Source organism: Dipodomys spectabilis, unplaced genomic scaffold (genome assembly GCF_019054845.1).
Source record: "Dipodomys spectabilis isolate Male_0828 unplaced genomic scaffold, ASM1905484v1 ptg000024l, whole genome shotgun sequence".
Lineage (NCBI taxonomy): Eukaryota > Metazoa > Chordata > Mammalia > Rodentia > Heteromyidae > Dipodomys > Dipodomys spectabilis.
In genome coordinates this window covers 31,683,738-31,697,175 of record NW_024870701.1, presented here as the reverse complement: position 1 = coordinate 31,697,175, position 13,438 = coordinate 31,683,738, and the positions used below count along the sequence as shown (strand labels likewise).

At 40.1% G+C, this 13,438-nt stretch overlaps 1 protein-coding gene across 2 annotated transcripts in view; it reads right to left on the bottom strand.

Moving 5' to 3' along the window:
- Positions 1-8,120, bottom strand: part of Wdr7 (WD repeat domain 7) — a 286,867-nt gene extending 278,747 nt beyond the window's left edge. For both annotated transcript variants that reach the window (XM_042675086.1, XM_042675087.1), the window contains exon 1: positions 7,900-8,120. The gene's annotated coding sequence lies outside the window, so the exon portion shown is untranslated. The remainder of the gene's footprint in view (positions 1-7,899) is intronic.
- Between the last annotated feature and the right edge of the window lie 5,318 nt (positions 8,121-13,438).

Sequence of the window (13,438 nt, the reverse complement as noted above, 5' to 3'; positions counted from 1 at the left end):
ACATAAATAGCTAAACATTCTTGCTACAGCAGCATGGAAAGAAGAAATGTTTCTAAGGACCTAATCAAATTCTCTGACAGTAATCCTCCATCATTTGTCAAAACAAAGTGTCCAAATCAAGTTCACAGTATGGTGTTATGAAGAAACTGATTAATTTCTTTTGGTTTGTACTTTTGCCACAAATTTATTGAAGACTTTGAAAAAAACTGTAGCAGATAATGAAGACAGTTTGGGGAAAATCCTAGATTCTAAAACCGATTTTCAGCTGCCTCCTTATAAGAGTACACTGTTGGTGTTTAAGAGTTGTGAGGGCTGAGCACACACAGGTGGCCCACATCTGTAATCCTAGCTACTCAGGAAGCTGAGCTCCAAGGATCATGACTGCAAGCCACCCAGTCAGACATGTATCTGAGACTCTTATCTCCAATTAACTACCAAAAAACAAAAACCAGAAGTAGTCAAGCACCAGCTTTGAGCAAAAAGTCTACCCCCCTCCCACAAATAAAAGACGTCTGTGGGACACAGCTTTTCTAACACCTAAGCAATTGACACTATCATACCTTATTTGGGTTACAAGATATAATCTTGATGCACCTGATACTTTAAGACTACTTTCTTAAAGGAAGTTCTTGTACTTGGTTTCAAAAGAACATGTGGAGTGAGCAGATGGTACTAGGACATGACACACTTCTTGTAGCTAAAGCAGCCCTGAGCACATACTTACAGATTTTTGAAGAGCTGCAGAATTGTCAGTTCAAAAATAAATCACAAATTTTAAGGTACTCATAGATTCTGAGGCATATAAATCATTCTTTAATTTCTGCTGTTGTCATTAAGATGTCTGCATTCTTTCACTATCACCATTCTGCACTAATTTCAAGTTCTGATTAAGCTAAAGTGTACTATGCCTACCAAGCTCTCACTTTTTGGAGGAAACAGATTCCGTTTAATGGAACCAACTTCACCTTCTTCTTAGCCTGCCTCTCATCTCACATGCAGCTCCAATCATTTCTAGTTCTTTACCTCAAATTTCTATCAAAACTCTCAACAGCCCTGATCAAGACAGGGAGGGGACATTCTTCAAGGAAATAGAAGAGGCAATCCAAAAATTCATATGGAACAATAAAAGACCCCGAATAGCAAAAACGCTCCTCAACGGAAAGAACACTGCTGGAGGAATATCAATACCAAATTTCAAACTCTACTATAAAGCCATAGTAATCAAAACAGCGTGGTATTGGCATAAGAACAGACCTCAGGACCAATGGAATAGAATTGAAAACCCAGAAATGAACCTACAGACCTATAGCCATCTAATCTTCGATAAGGGAGCTAAAACAATACAATGGAAGAAAGACAGCCTCTTCAGTAAATGGTGCTGGCAAAATTGGTTAACTACATGTAGAAAACTAAAGCTAGATCCTTATATATCACCCTGCACCAGAATCAACTCCAAATGGATCAAAGACCTTGAACTCAAAACAGACACTCTGAAAACATTACAGGATGGAATAGGAGAAACCCTAGGTCTCCTTGGCTCAGGCCGAAATTTTTTGAATAGAGACCCGGAAACACAACAAATCAAAGAAAGGTTGGACAAATGGGACTGCATAAAGTTGCAGAGCTTCTGCAGGGCAAATGACATAGCTAGCAAGATCAATAGAAAGCCCACGGATTGGGAGAAGATCTTTACTAGCCATACAACGGACAAGGGTCTCATATCTAAAATATACTTGGAACTCAAAAAATTAAACCTCCCAACAACAAATCCTCAAAGAAACAACTGCCCAATAAATAAGTGGGCGAAAGACTTAAAGAGAAACTTCGCTGAAGAAGAAAGAAGGATGGCCAATTGACACATGAAAAAATGTTCAACATCCCTAGCCATAAAAGAAATGCAAATCAAAACAACATTGAGATATCACCTCACTCCAGTTAGAATGGCAAAAATCAAGAACTCTAACAACAACAGATGCTGGAGGGGATGTGGACAGAAAGGAACCTTACTTCATTGTTGGTGGGAATGTAAACTTGTTCAACCACTTTGGAAAGCAGTATGGAGGTTCCTCAAAAGACCTCCCCTATGACCCAGCAATCCCACTTTTGGGCATTTACCCAAATGTTTACAAACAAGACCACACTAAAGCTACCAGCACGACTATGTTTATTGCAGCATTATTTACCATAGCTAAGATATGGAACCAACCCAGATGCCCCTCAGTAGATGAATGGATCAAGAAAATGTGGTATATATACACAATGGAATTCTATGCCTCCATCAGAAAGAATGACATTTCCCCATTTGTTAGGAAATGGAAAGGCTTGGAAAAAATTATATTAAGTGAAGTAAGCCAGGCCCAAAGAAACATAGGTCCCATGGTTTCCCTTATATGCAATATCTAGTATATGTATGAGTCAAGCGGAAAAGGTCAGATAATGTGATGTTAGGAAAACGATCCCTTAAATATGTATTTTAATGTTTTTTTTTCTTTCATGCATGTGTTTCTAACGCATTTATAAGATTATTTCTTTGTTGCTTTGTATGTCCCTCCCCCACAGTGTAACCCCCGCTTTCACTATATTTGATGTCAGTATAACTTGTGGAGGAGATGGGGACAAACAAGTCGTTTAAGGATTCAGGTGGACCTGTTGCAACAATGAGAAGTACAAAATGTCATGTCAAAAACGAGCTTTACAATGTCGGTGTGGGGGGGGAGGGGGGGAAGAATTGGGTGGGGGGGGAGGCTGGGAAGGGAGGTGAAGGGTAAACAAAGGAGGAGGCTGCAATGCTTGGTAAGAAATGTATGCATTATCCTGCCCATGTAATTGTAACCCCTCTGTACAGTATGTTCTCAAATAAAATAAAATTAAATTAAAAAAAAAAAAAAGACGGAGGGGAGAATTTTTTACTCCTGCTAGCCTTGAACTACCATCCTTCCAATCTCAGCCTAAAGGGTAGCTAGGATTACAGGTATGAGTCACAAACTCTTGGTGAGATCTTCCCTAACCACAACAAACTGAAAAATCCATTACACAAAAGAAGCTCTTGCCATCATTTAACATACCATGTTTATGTGTATACCATCCATGTTTACTGCTATAATGTAAGTGCTGTGAAAATGAAAATTGGTTTTCATTTTATTCTGTATTATATTCCTACTTCTTAGAATTCTTGGTACATAGAAGGAAAAAATGGGGGAAAAGGGAACAAATTAATAAAGTATATTTGCCTTGGATTTAAAAAGTCATATCCCTCAAAAAAAATTAAAGCAAATCATGTCCTGATTTTACATGTATTGATTTTGACAAGGAGTTTTTATGAATTTTCTGCAATAATCCATCAATTAATACACCTCCTTAATCAAATCCTCATTACATACTATTTATTCTCAGCTGCAAGTTGTACTGCTTCCTTTTATTCTCTAGGTGACACATACACAAAAAAGATACCTTAGAACCAACAAAACAAATTAGCTGACAGGATCACTATTATAGTCACTAATCCCTGGCAATAAATGAAAAAGATGTTGATCAAAACAAAGTGAAATTCATTAATGTGAACCTTTTACTCCCACTAACGGTGGTTGGTACTACTTGTTCGTATTTGAAAAAGGTTAGAAACAATAGCCTAGAAGAAAGGCAGTCAATGGGCTGGGAAGGTGGCTTAGTGGTAGAGTGCTTGCCTGGCATGGATGAAGTCCTGGGTTAGGTTCCTCAGTACCACATACATAGAAAAAGCCAGAAGTGGTGCTGTAGGTCAAGTGGTAGAGTGTTAGCCTTGAGCAAAAAAAGCTCACAGACAGTGAGAGCCCAGTCCCTGAGTTCAAGCCTCAGGACTGGCAAAAATAAATAAATAAATAAGAAAAGAAAAAAGAAAAAGAAAGGCAGCCAAATATATAAAATTGAATCCAATCTCAACCAGGCTGTTATCACGGACATATACTATCACCATCCAGAGAGAAATATATATATATATATACATATAAATATATATATATATATACATACACACATACATACATACATACATAAAACACCAGGAAACTATCTTTAACTAGCATGAAGGGTCATAAATTACAAGTGTTAGAAGGTTTCTATTAAAAAAAAACCAACAACTCTTAACACCTTGAAAATTTTCTAGGACACTAACATTTTATTGTTCTATCTTTTTTTTTTTTTTTTAATGTGTGGTACTAAGGTTTGAACTTTGAGCCTTGCACTTCTAGGCTGCCTTGACACCAGTCAGTCATGCAAATAGCCCTGTTTCTCCCACTGGCTAATTCTGAGATTGGGCTCCCTTCCTACTCAGGCATGTGCCTGAACCAAGATCATTAAGGAAAGAATAATGTGAAGAATATTGGTACGTCATACAGAAAAGAAACTGGATCACCAACTTATGATGTTTAAAAATCCAATTCAAAAAAAAGTGAACTCTGGATTATGAAAGCCTATGAGTTTAAAAGAAAACTGTAAAATTAGCAATATATAACATGGGAGGAGTTACTTTGTGATATAAAAGCAAAGAAAGACTTTTGAAACAAAACTCACAAAAAACCTATTGTATCAAAATTAAAGATGTCTGCTCAAAGAAGGATATAATAAAAAATGTAAGTGACAGCCAGGTACCAGTGGCTCACACTTGTAACCCTAGCTGCTCAGGAGGGTGACAGCTGAGGATGGTGGTTTGAAACCCGCTCAGGCAGGAAAGTACACGAGATTCTTATCTCCAATAAACTACTCAGAAAAAGCTAGAAGTGGTGCTGTGGCTCAATTGTTAAAGCTCTAGCCTTGAGCAAAAGAAGCTCAGGGACAACATCCAGGCCCAAAGCTCAAGCCCCAGGACTGGAAGAAAAAAAAAGTTAATGACTAAAAGATAATTTAATAATAATTAAAATAATTACTATCTAGGAAATATTAAAAACAACAAAAAATACTTCAGAAAAGAAAAAGTTGTAGCTGGGCACCAGTGGCTCACGCCTGTAATCCTAGCTACTCAGGAGGCTGAGATCTGAGGATCATGGTTTAAAGTCAGCCTGGGCAGAAAAGTCTGTGAGACTCTGATCTCCAATAAACCACTAGAAAATCAGAAGTGGCGCTGTGGCTCAAGAGGTAGAGTGCTCACCTTGAGCTGAAGAGCGCAGGGACAGCGCCCAGGCCCAGAGTTCAAGCCCCATGACTAACAAAAGAAAAGAAAAGAAAAAGTTGTGCTGTGGTTTGGATATGGCTGAACTGTGCTCCACCAAGAGGACTTGTGTTAACATTTAATCTCATTGTGAGGTACTAAGGGAGTAGAAATTTAACCTGACTATACTATTTAGAGATGAGACCTTTAGGAAGTGATTAGGATTAGATAAGGTGATCAGAATGGAACCCACATAACTGAATACCAGTGGTTCCATAAGAAGAGGAAGAGAAACCAGACAATGCATAAATACATTTTCTCTCTCCCTCTCCCTCCCTTCTCCTACTCTCTGTCTCCATCTCTCTGTCTCTCTGCTTCCTGCTTCCTGTATCTAATGATGTCATTCCTTGCACTGCCTCAGTACATAGCCTGCAATAAAGTTATCACTCTATGTGGTGTCTGAAACTTGGACCTCCAGAACTGATAGTCAAAACTACACTTTCTCACATTAAAAAATGATCAAATCTGTGGTAATGTTACTACCAACAGCAAACATCCTAAGACTAAAACAAAAAAGGAGTAAAATGAGTAAAGTAAAATGAGTAAAGGATTCAAGAGGCAAATTTTGTAAAAGGAAAAAACTACAAAATATAAAATGTTCATGAGGAAACACTCAAATTGGTTTGTACTAATGAGATGTAATTTAAGATGAGATTTTATATTTTATTTATTAGTCTGGAAGAATTAAAGCAGCAAACAACTCCATGCATGGTGGGGACAAGTGTTTGAAAACACTTGCAAGACTATGGACCCACTGCAGCTCTTTCTGGAACATAATCTGGCAATTTCAATAAACTGTATGAATACGGTACGCTCAACAATCACATTTCTGCATACATCTAAAAGGTATGCTTATCTCATATTGCCTATAATGCTAGGAAAATAAAAATCATATGGCTATCCACAAACAGTAGATGAACTAAAATAGACACACATTCTGAAATACTGTGATATTAGAAGCAATGGGACAACACAAACAGATCTCCAAAATGCAGTAAGAAAAAGAAGTCAATGCAATATATAGCATGGTATCTCTATGAATTAAAAATGTAGGCACTGAAAACAATACCTATTTAATAACACAACCAGAAAGGAGCAAATAGCATACAAAATGGAAAGCTTGTCACTGGGTTGATGAGCAAGAAAATGCAGTGGCATTTGGAAACAAAAGGCAATGAATAGAGGTAGGGGAGGCTTGCACAAACGAATGATTACTTAACTAAGTAAGATTAACTCAATCCTCTATACCTGAAATCCAAAACAACCTTTAAAGACTCATTTATAATGTATGTATGCTAGCAAAGTTAAAAGTTGAAAACATTTCACTACTTTTAAAGTTCTCATTGTTTAAGCTCCTATGGAGAAAACCTCACTCCACTTCCTTCAATTTTAAAATAGAGCTTCTTATGTTTCCAAGATAAAAGGAAAATTGTTGCATCCCAGGCTCACTGCCTCAAAATTTAAGTTCCCATAGTATTCTGATCTAAATTTGCCTCTGTGATTCATCTCATCTCCCAAGTCTTTGTAAATTAAGCTATAAATAGCAATAAACAGACATTTAAATGAACGAATTTCTCTATAATAATCTAGCTAATGGTGACGATGAGACCTTTCCTATCTATTTATTCTAGTTTGTATGCAATTGACTGTAATGAAGATTCACTATTTTGGATGAAATTGAGCAGTTTTTTATTCCTCCTAGTAATAACGACATTTTTTTTAATAACGACATTTTCAACACGTTATTTTCATTTTTTTGAGCGGCCATTCACCTCCACATTGTCACCGTTTGCTTATCAAACAAGCAACATATGTAAACTACAATTTTTATATAACAAAAGCCAAAACTTCCGCCTTTTGTTATGGGCGACTCTTGCACTCGTTCATAAAATTGAAGCAATAGATATCAGAAAGAGTTAAGCGTCTGCCCTTTTCATTTTGTGGCAAATGTTGCAAGGAAAGAAATCTGTAGCTGCCCCTGCTTACACCCTAAAATCGGCAGCATCCAAAGACAAACACAGGTCGTGATGTAACTCAAGTTGCCATCATTTCCAATGTAAGAACGTGTGAATTCTGCACAGGACCTGAGAAAGAGACATATCAAGTGGATCAAAAACAAACGCCATGATGTTTGAATCAGAGGCAGGGTAGCTCCCACTCCAAACACAGCCTCAGAACGCTGGGCCCATGAGTAAACCAAGTAGCACAGACTTGCAGACCAACAAGAAGGGCAAAGGGATGATTGATGACGGGCACAGGCAAGTGGCAACTCAAGGATGAAACCCTAGCAGTCGGCAGTACCTCGGGCAGGGAGCAAACCGAAGCGCAGCACCAAGAGGGAAGGGCAGACCCTGTGTATCCCCCAAAGCATTGTCCACAACCACTCGCGACCATCACTAATCACCTCACCTCGTTTAGATTGTCCCTACTGGCAAAGTAGTGTCACGGGCCACTCTTTCAAGCACCAATGTCACTCATCAGCCCAAAGGCCCCCCAAAGCCCCCTGGGCCGGAGCCCAGGCTCCCGATAAGGGCGTCAGGGGATGGGCCGGACCCAGGAGGAGAAGCTCCGAACGCAGCTCCCAGGAGCGGAGACCTGACAGCCGGCGCGGCCCCCCGCTAGGGCCGGGTGTGTGACCTGTGACCTTCGACCCCTTCAGTCCACCGCGCAGGGGCGTCGCGCGCCGGGGCTGACCCGGAGGCTGGGAAGCCCCTCACCTGTCCGTCACGGCTTCACCTCATACTGCGAAGCTGTCAGCCAGCCGTGGGCGCCCCGGGAAACGAGGACGCAGGGAGGGAAGAGCTTCTCAGGAGGGTGTCGGGTACGCAAGTCCGTGTGGGCCGGTCCTGCCCGGTCGCCCTCTCTTCACTGAGGCTGCAAGGTGCTGTGGCCGCGCCACCGCCGCCACCGCTACCGCCGCCGCTGCAGTAAATCAGCTGACACAAGCCTCAACTGCCGTGACTTTCGCCGCAACTGTCGCAAAAGTGAGGAGGAGGGAGGGACGTGCTTAGAGCTTCCCAGGGCGCCACGCCATTGGAGGAAGGGCCGTGTTACCATGGAAACCGGACGGCTGAAAACGAGATCTAGTGTGGGCAGGGAGTGCACGGCCGCCATTATGGTTGTGGGAAGTCTGGTCTAGGCTCTCTTCTAGCCTCTCGTTCCCTTGTTGGGATGATCAACTTGGAGAGAAGGATGGAATGGACAGTCTAGGTGTTCTCTGGAACCAAGATGTTCAAAATGTGTGCTTCTACGGTTGTGTTTCAGGAAGCTGGAAAATGTTACTGTTTCCTTCTGACCTCGGAATTGAGCTGTTACCCCTGACCCAAGACTATGAGAGGAGGAACTTGGGGTATGTGACTAAAGGAAGTCTGACCTTGTGCAACACTCCTAGTGAAGAAATGAATAATATTTTCCCTGTGGGCAGCAAAGGAAAGGTGGAATCTGAGCTCTGTATTCACATCTCTCACCGCTTAGAGGCCAGTGTCATCTTGGGCAAAATTGTTGCTTCTCTTAATTCTCTCTTCTTTGATACCGTTTACAAAGCGAGGATAATGACCTCGAATTGTCTATCAAGTTAAATGAGCTCCATAAGTGTTAATGCCTCATGCTTGTCTGTCTTCCTCTCAGTATTCGAGAGGAAGAATGTTGAATTCATTCAGTGGCAGAGAAGAGGAAAAGTAATTCTGGTTGGTGACTTGACACTTCCTGTCGTTTATTATTATTATTTTAATGGAAAGTCTTCCTTTTCTCCCCAGTTTAGACCTCTTCTTCCCAGAAACACGTGACAAACCAATCAGTGTCCTGATAAGTTTACTCCAAATTTCTTCCTTAGGTTGTTAAGCATATAGCTAAGGCGCTGTCAGTTAGGTCCTTAGGTTTCTTATTTACAGTTTCTGTTTATTTGTAGACACCAGCTCTGCTGCTATCATGATGGGAAAATATGGACCACAATGTTCACCAGGGAAGTCAGTGAAACACTTGAAAAATCTATAATTCTGAAGTTGTCTTTTATTACAAATTGGAGTTCTGTTATTTTCTTCTATTTTTAACTAATTGCCATATAATCACATTAGTGAATGGAAAACCAAAAGATGTTTAAGAGAATAATTCCTTGGCCAGCTAGCTTTAATATATTCACTCCCTCTCCTGTTACAGCACTGAATTCATAATTTCCTCCACAATATATAGGAGCTTTGTGGAAATATAAGAAACATGGTATTCACCACAGGATATTCTTAGACTATGTTAAAACTTGCTTAATTTGTGAAAGACACCTGATGCCTTTCCTAAATAAATAATCTTATTCAACAAACACTAGTTAGATAATTTGTTGTTTCAAATACCTTCTGAAAAATGAGGTGACTGGAAAGATTTATGAAATGCTTCAGACTGATAGCACTTTGATCCTTCTTTACAATGTTTACAAAATTTAACAACAAAGTTGATAAATTTTGCTCACACCTGTAATCCTAGCTACTCAGGTAGTTGATTTATGAGTACCACATTTTGAAGCCAGTATGGGCAAGAATGTCCATGAGACTCTTATCACCAATCAACCAGCAAAAAGTTTAAGGTGGAGATGTGGCTCAAGTGATAGTCCAGCCTTGAGCAAAAAAGCCAAATAAGAGCAAGGAACCCTGAGTTCAAGCCGCAGTGCAAGTGTACACATGCACATGTACACATAAAACTGCTTGCATTTCTGGATTGTTGTAAGATGTTCTTACAAAAGTATGTATTTTCCATGACAAATGATAATTATTTTTAATTTCTGAGGATTGAGTCCATAAGGAATTTGTTAGAGTTGTTGCTGAGTTGATTCTATCCACTAGGCTAAAAATTAACTACTTGATTCCATTGCCCTTGTTGTCTGGATAATAACCAATTTCTCCTCTGCTAACTTCAAGTGTTTCTCAAGAAGTCATTCTTTTGGTTTTTGACCTTTGACCATTTTGATTCTGCTTCTTTATCTGATGAGTCATGTCATTTTATTCTTGGTTTGTTGTCATTCTTAAATTCACTTTGTAACAGTTTGCTTTTCTGTGTATTTCCTGACTGCTACTTTAACAGTACCAACTATGTCTTTTATGATGGTAACTCATGTATTTATCTGCAGATGATTATTTGACCACCCAGCCCCCAAATGGAGTTTGGACATTTAATTTTTTTTTTTTTATATAAGGCAGAGTCACAAAAGAAAAAAGTTGCTGAGCACTGTTGGCTCATGCCTGTAATCCTTGGGAAGCTGAGACTTGAGGACTGTGGTTCAAAGCCAGCCTGGGCAGGCAAGTCCATGAGACTTTTCTCCACTTAACCATGAGAAAACTGGAAGTGGTGCTCTGGCTCCAAGTGGTGGTAGAGTGCCAGCCTTGAGTAAAAAAGGTCAGGGAGAGTGTCTAGGCCCTAAGTTCAAGCCCCATGACTGAAAAAAAATTACTACATTCAAAGTGGGCAATTGTGGATTACTTAATAAGGAGTATAAATCTGTAAAGAAAGGGACTGGATTAATCATATGACAAGGTTCTGGGGAGTGAGAATAGGGGAGAAAAAAAAGTGGTAGTCCTTGTAAGCCAAATGACCTCTTTTGGTATTAGAAGAATAATGGTTCTAAGCACTGCTGGTTAGCTAGTAGATAGTATCTGCGCTTACTAGTTATTTTAGTGCTAGATGGCTAATGGTGGTTCGTGCTCTAAGCATGAAAAGTGTACCTAGAAATCATAGGTGCCAGCCTGGCACCGGTGCCTGGCGCCGGTGGCTCATGCCTATAATCCTAGCTACTCATGAGGCTGAGATCTGAGGATCACGGTTCAAAGCCAGCCCTGGCACGAAAGTCCATGAGACTCTTATCTTCAATAAACCACTCAGAAAACTGGAAGTGGAGCTGTGGCTCAAGTGGTAGAGCACTCATCTTGAGCTGAAGCGCATGATGGTTACCTACTATGAGATTATAGTGGCCACAGTCTCTTCTGTCTGTATGAGGTTTCCATTTCATGACACTTTGTCTACTCAGGTCTGCACTAGTGTCATCAGGCTGAGTAGCCAGACCAAGTTTCCTCAGTTAGTACTCTGGCATTACCAATAGCCAAAAGCAATTCCTGCACCCTAGCCTGAAGAGACAAATAGTGTTAAGGAACTCAAAGAGGGTAATGATATGATAGGAGCTGACAAAGCCAACTTAGAGCAATATAACAGAAAGAGAACTGAGAGAATGAATATAACAAGATATCATTCGTTTCCCTCATTAAGAAAGTAAATGCCTCTGTTAGATTTAAATTTTATAAATGTCTCTTTGCATCTTCCTTCTCAAGAATGTGTACATTGCTAAAGTTTGCTTCTGATAGTAGAAAAACAATCACTCAGAATTTCAGCCTATACAAATTGCAGATGGCAGGATAAGTTTATAAACAAAAAATGAAGTGGGGTAAAAAAGCTAAAGAAGAATGAGTAAGAAGTGCAAAAGAATGATGAAAGAAGGGCAGGGCACTAGATCTTCAGCACTAAAACATTTTAGGGAACAGAAAGGAGATCCACTCACTAGAAAGTTGTCTTTAAGACTCCAATTATCCCTGTTTAACCTAAGATCCATCTATGTATCCAGCAAGGTGGCTAACATGGGCGAAGTGCTTTTCCCACAGTATACCTATGCCACATGTTCTCTTTACCTTATTTCATTCTAATAATTTTTTCTATCACCTTTACTTATGTTCAAGTCTTGCCTGAGTTCTTTTGCCAGACATAAGGACTGAGCTGCCCTGTTTCCTTCTCTCTCTTTTTTTTTCTCAGTAATTGGCCCCTGAAATTTCTTAGGTTGAATTTCTGCCCCCAATGATGACAATATTTAGAGATAAGCTTTAGAGGAGGACATTAAGATCAAGCTAAGCCATCAATAAAGTCCTAATTGAATAGGACTATTGTCCTTGTAAGGGAAGGAAGAGCACTGTATGTACATGCACATACTGACAAGGCCTATGTGAAGATGGAGTAAAAAGAAGACATAAAGAAGCAGAAACCTCAGGAAAAACCAACTGGTAGCACTTTCATTTTGTACTTCAAGTCTCTGAACCATGATACACTTAAATCATCCACTCTGTAGAATTTTGTTATGATAGTTCTAAGACAATCCAGGCTTATTCTTACATTTAATAAACAATGTTCTCCAGGTGCTGATGGCTCAAGACTATAATCCTAGCTATTCCGATGGCTGAGATCTGAGGATCATGGTTTGAAGCCAGCTCAGGTAGGAAGTCCATGAGACTCTTATCTCCACTTAAGCACCAAAAAACCAGAAGTCTAGGTGTGGCTCAAGTGGTAGAATGCTAGGCTTAAGTGACCAAGCTAAGGGGCCATGTTCAAGTTCCCAGTACTGGCACAAATATATATGTTGATTAAGAATCTTGTGTTTGTTTCTTTACATATCTCAGTCACTATGAACTTCAGCCCTCACAATTCTAAACATTAGGTATTGTTAATACAATTCTCACACAGAAGCCTAAATTCAGAGGTTTGTGGCTCATCCAGAGCCACAAAGTTTGCATTAGGGATAATCCTGCCAGTTTTCCTATGAAAGCCTTTACACTGTGGTAATATCACATGAAAATTAAAATGATCTAATAAGAATAAAGAGCTTACATCTTGTACATAATGTGAAAAATAAACATCATCTGCTCACTCAACTCACATCATTATACCTCCTAATCCGTTTGCCTGGAAATTTCCGACTATATTTTGCCATCTAAACAGCTCAGTATCTTATCAAGATTGAATTCTGAGGTTACATCTCCTAGTGTTCACCTAGTACCATCTTCCCACCTAATTTGTTCCTACCGTTTCCCGCTCAAATTTGTTTCTGTAACTGTCGTCTGCACCTGTCACTAGACTTCAGACTAAGGAGTCCTATTGGCACAATTTACACACACAATACTTTGTGAACAACGATTCAGAGAGCATCCATATGTAAACGGGATCCATACAGACAGACATTTATCTGTTTCCGGTCGTGCGGAAGGACCTGTCCCGAAAATAGGACCTTAGGCAGTATCCGGAAACCCCGAAAGTACCCCTGTCGCTGCCAACTCGCAGTAAGAACCTCAGGTCTGGAAAATCCAAAATGCCTCAATTGCAAAGTCGCCATCTGCGCCTGCGCCACACGGGCTGCGTAAGGCCCTCCCAGTCACATTTTGCGTCTTTTTGATTGGGCCATGGGCTTCAAAACCGACAGCACGGAAATGACGTCAAAAGGCGTAGCGCCGGCCGCCCTGC